Source organism: Triticum dicoccoides, chromosome 3A (genome assembly GCF_002162155.2).
Source record: "Triticum dicoccoides isolate Atlit2015 ecotype Zavitan chromosome 3A, WEW_v2.0, whole genome shotgun sequence".
Lineage (NCBI taxonomy): Eukaryota > Viridiplantae > Streptophyta > Magnoliopsida > Poales > Poaceae > Triticum > Triticum dicoccoides.
The window spans coordinates 743,900,763-743,906,555 of record NC_041384.1 but is presented as its reverse complement, the minus strand read 5'-3'; positions in this window follow the sequence as shown (position 1 = coordinate 743,906,555).

The following is a 5,793-nucleotide window of genomic DNA, read 5'->3' as shown; positions in this document are numbered from 1 at the left end:
GTCAATTAGCTGGCTTACACTAAACAAAGCTTTGGTGAGTGACAATTTTCTTCGGCCAATAGAGCTATGCTATCGTCAGTAACCAAGGGTTTAGTTACTTGGAGCAATACATAATATGTATTGGTTGATGTATTAAAATTTCTTGTTCACATTATAAATTTTGTTTTGGTAAAAATAAAATAAAAGGAGGTCTGGATATTTATATCTGAAGTCATGCTAGATAGTGGGTTCTCTACAAAGTTGCATACACGAATGATGAATTGTTTTATCAAAATCAAATCTTGAATTTATTTGCTTGCTGGCTAAAATAATTCTTAAACCAAATGCGAAGATAGCTATAGCTCTAGTAGTAGTTATGCTGATTGCAAAACTGGAAACTATTTGGCATTTGGAATCTTTATAAACCAGCAATTGAGAATAGTGATAGCCATCAAGGAGAGATGTTCGATTTTAGGTAACTATCTATGTGCGAAGATTGATACTCTAACATACAGACAATTGCATAACTATCCTATTTATTAGCTGGCTTCCTAATTTGGTTCCTTGGCCTTATCATTCTTTGAGGTAGCCTCATTTAAAACTTATGGGATTCGAAAGTCTAGATTTATTCTTGTTATGACAGCGAGTATGTTCTCGTGTAAATATTCCCTCCTTTCCTGTTTATAAGGCTCAAATCTCAAATCTCATCAACCAAGGCATTTTGTGAGTGCAGGAATGTATCTCGTACTTTACAAAACTACCCCAATTAAACTCATGCATTAATTTGAATTAATTGTAGTGCATGCATTCTTGGCCACTAGATGAGTAGGAACATTACATGCATTGGTGTGTTCCTCTTTAAATCTTGCATGCAAAGTTTTAATGTGCATTGGAAACTAAAAATGAGATGGAGATGAGCTCTCCAAATTGGAAAAACAAAAAAGTTGAAATAAGCCTTATAAACGAGAAAGGAGGGAGTATTCTAGTGTGCTAAAGCTAAGACGATGAGTAATTTATATGGTTGACTCTTCCGATGGGATATGTGAGAAAGTAAACTCTAAATATTCTGCAGTGCTTGCTAGAAGTAGTGGCTATTTGAAGGTTTTAAGCACAAAGTTTAATAAAAAACATGGAGTTACTGCCTCTAGGTGCCCACTGTTCTTATGCTTTCAGTGCACTTCTTGAGTTTTTGTGGGCATCACCTCATCTTCGTAGGAAGTTCGGGCCTTGGTAGAGAGGCTAGTCGAGGTGGCCGAGCAAGGGCTGGCCACCTCAGCCAATCTAGCTAGCATGATGACAAGCTTGTGAGGTCTAGTCAAGGTGACGACAGCCTCCGCTGATTATTGTGTTGGTAGGCTGTGGTCCTTGATGACTGAACAAGGAATATTAAGGCGAGCAGTGGCCCATATGGAGATTCATTTTCTGTAACTACATGCATAATGCCAGTTGTCATGTGGAACTTCTCGACGCTCACGTTTCATCCTAAGGGTTTTTAGTTTTGTCCTAGAACAACGGCCATCGCACGAGGATGTTCGTGACACCATTAGCATCATCCAATACTGATGAGCAAAAACATTTCTTATGAAAAACACATTATTTTAAAAAACTTGTCAACACATTAATATAACAACGACTTTTTTTAACATATACATTATTATGTTCAAATTGCGTGAACAATTTATAAATACATGGACAAATATTTAATTACAAACATTTCCTTAAAAACACATATACTCACCTATCTCCAAAATGCATCCTTGTAATTTCCTTAAAACAAAAGAGAAATAGAGAAACAAAAGCAAAAAAAAAATGAAAAGGAAGAATCGAAGAATTTCTGAAGCCACGTTGGTCTAAACAGTTTGAACATTTCATTTAATTACGCTGTACAGAATTCTTAAAACAAAAGGGCTTTGGCCCATCCATGGTGGGATCAATCTGGGCCGCGAGACATGAACGAAATGACTGAAATCACGATGCTGGCGTTGGATCCCTATCTCTTCCCGCGCGGAGATTAAATCATACGCAGAAACATTACTTCCTTCCAATTCTGCCGAGTTTACTTCTTACAGTTTACCATTCTCCCTGAACCCTAGCCCCTCTTACCACCTACCCACGCTGCTATATATATCCAGCCTTTCCGTCCAATCCAGTCACAGGCTCACAGACATTCCCTCCTTTCCTTCCATACAGTACAGAGTACATTCAAGCTCGCGCCCCAGGCCGTGCGACGGATCCAAAAGCCCTGTCCGCCAACATCATGTATTCAAAAACTTTTTAAACATATATTTCAAAAACTGTTCAAAACATATTTGAATAAACGTTCATCGTGTATTTAGAAAAGTGTTAAACACATATTGAAAATGTTCATCGTGTAAATTAAAAACTTTAACCATGTATTTCCAAAATATTTAACATATAATTGGAAAAAAATATTCACATTATGTAAAGAATTTTCATCTGTATTTACTTCTTTCATAGTATACCTACCCACGCTGCTATATATATCCGGCCTTTCCGTCCAATCCAGTCACATAGCTCACAGCCATTCCCTCCTTTCCTTCCTTACATTACAGACTACAGAGTACATTCCAGCTCGCGCCCCAGGCTGTGCGATGGATCCAAAAGCGCTGGCTGCCAAGGAGGAGGACGAGTTCGTCGAGCAACTCTGCAGCAACCTCACCTGCACCGGCGCCCGCCCACATCCTCCCACTACCGACGGCGCAGCCGCCGTCGTCGCCAACAATCCCCCTGGTCCTGCTGTTGGCAACATGTCGCCCATGGCCTTCCTCTCCAACCTGCGCATGGCCGTGGTCCTGCTGTTGGCAACATGTCGCCCATGGCCGTGGACGCATCGTCCGTCGTCGTCGAGTTCGCCTGCGCCAGACTTCTCATTTACGCACGGGGCTGGGGCCCTGCTGGTCTGGGCAGGTACACGAGCGGCGCTCCGTCCAGTAGTGTTGGATAATCCAAACATGCCTACGTGCTACTACTACTAAGTTGTGTTTGAGTTTGGCAGTACTAGTTTTATGTGAGTAGGCCTAGCTTAATTGTGATCAGCATAACCGGTAATTAGGGAAGTGTGCGTCGGTGTATGGCTTGCATGCCTTGAGTACTGTGTTCTGTTAGGTTATGGTGGAGTCGGCTACGTGGCAGGGTTAGGACGATGCATACATATATGCAGCGTTGGGTGAGTTCTGTAACATGGAGAAAAGAGAAAAGAGGGGCGCGGCACACGCCCTTGGCTATCAATTTTTCGTGTGCATCTTTATCGTGATTTGATGTGATTGATCCTGTGGCGAATTTCCAACAAGGAGCTCGTCGATGACAAGATCTACCTCGACCGCAACCTGCCAGCCAAAGATGACCCGGAGGAGCAGAAGAGGGGGCGCAAGCGCAACATTTCCTCCTCTAATCTCAATGGTGCCATCCCCGAGCCAAGTAAGAGGAAGAGAAGCCTCTCGCCGCCCAACATCACCGACCTGGCTGGTTCAAAGGTGGCTGCTGCCGAGGCCGAGGATGCTGGTCTCAAACAAGGTAGTAAGCCTGATTCTTTTATCGAGGAGATTAAGAAATACCTCTCGATCTTATGGTTCACTTCCCTTCTCAACTGATACTTTTAAATTTCAGCTTCAAGGTTGGGAGAGGAGCAGGAGCCGCTGCAAGGTGGATCTACTTTCAAGACACAAAACCAACCGGCAACAGGGAATGATGAGGCCGAGGCTGAAGGTGTTGCTCGGACACAAGGTACACGTGCTTCTTTAATCAAGTCGATAAAGGCTCTCCTACTGTTCCTGATCCTTTCTCCATTTTCTCAGCTCTGGCAGGAGAGGCTGGAGGTAGACTAAAGGGGCTCAGCAACGCTCACATCATGAAACGACTAAAGGGGCTCAGCAACGCTCACATCATGAAGCGACTCAAGGAGCTCATCTCGAACGTCAAAGCCCAAGCCAGCAGGCCGTTCCTGGAAAACTTTCTAGGCAAATTGCATTGGTTTCGTTCGCAGGTTGCCAAGGAAAGCAGATATACTATTGAGACATCAGCGAAAGTTGCCGCCGCTTTATCTGGCCAACCTGCAAGCAGATACAATGATGAGGGTACTGTGGAAACAACGGAGTTCAAACTTTATATGAATGTTATAAGTGCCCAGCCAGACGAAAGAAGGCCTGAAATTGGTAGATCAGCAATCGCAGGTATGAATTCATGTGCAAAGTGGTGTTCTAGAGGTGCCTACAATCGCAAGTGTTTTTAGTGTAATCTTGGTTAGTGGGAATTCCACGTAGGCATATATACATGCTTATATTGTTTATTACTACATTAAGAAATGGACACGAGACAAGGCAGAAGATGCCGAACACTTGAGGATTAAAGAAAAAAGAAACCAGGCTAAAAGTGTTATTGCGTCATGCTCGTACGGAAACAATGTTCATCGTGCATTTGAAAAACAAATCATCATGTATTCAATATGGTGTTAAACAGATATTTGAAAAAGTGCTCCACGCATATTTTAATAAATGTTCATCATGTATTCAAGGAAGTGTTCAACACATATTTGAAAATGTTCATCATGTATTTCAAAAAAAAATATTTAACCGTGTATTTCCAAAAAAATCCAATATATTCAATGTATCCTTATCCTTACCTAAAAATAAAGCACGGAGCCTTTCATAGTTCTCCATCCACCACCTATATCCGTTGATTTTGTGTTAATATAAAGATTGACGGCTGAGATTTTAACATAGAACTGAAAAAAAAACAGTTTGGACACGTACATGGAAGGAAAGAAAAGCCAATTCCTTCACCGATTCCACCATGGGCTTAGCAGATTTGTACCCGCAAACATAAATTTCTCCCTGTGTTTGGACTGTCGTGTGTGCATAAAATTAAAACCCGGCCAAAAAACAAATCGAATACGCTACCGACAAAGCAGGATGCAAGCAGCTTCCCTCCTTCCCCAAGCCGTCGTGGAGCTTGCCAACAACCACCGGAGCCCACATCTCCGAGCTCGACTGGATCACCAACCACCTGTCCGAGGTTCTTAACATGGCCCCATCCAGGCAGCCGCTCGCCTACCTTCCATCGCAATATTTCCGCCATCGTCCTGCTTCCCGAGAGTCCATCACGTCCGCGTTGCTGCCAGAAAAACCCTTGCGGGTGGCGCCGCTGCAGGAGCAGCTGCTATCGCAAGAGGAGGCCACGGCGTCCCCATCGTACGACCATGCAGCGTACAGGACGAGACCACCACGGGAGCCCACATCCCCTAGCTCGATAGGATCACGAGCCGCCTGTCTGAGTTTCTCGCCATGGCCCCATCCCGACAGCCGCTCGCCTACCACGCCGCTGGACCTGCTTGTGTAGGGGTCTTCCATTGCGATTTTGTCGTCGTTGTCCTGGTTACCGGGAGTCCATCACATCGGCCTTGTCACGTGAAAAATCCAATGTCAAGGGAGGCGGCGCTGCAAGACCCGTTGCTAACATAAGAGGAGGCCGTGGCGTCCCTATCATGCGGCCAAGTAGTGTACAAGATGCACAGACACACTGCAGCGCAAGATTGACGATGCTAGGCAATGGCATGCCACAGGAGTGGTAATGGTGCAACACGCCGCCGGGAAGTCAGAGCAGCGCACAGCCTGATAGATCAACATGGGGACCCGGCGAGCATGACCAACGGAGGTGCAATAGGCATGACAACGGTCAAGGGCACGGGCACATTCTAGGACGCGATGGGCACATGGAGCTTGAGAACAGCTGGCGTTAACTCGTGATCTGGGAGAGGGAAGGCCGGACAGCTGGGAGGTGCTGCTAGGTACGGGATGC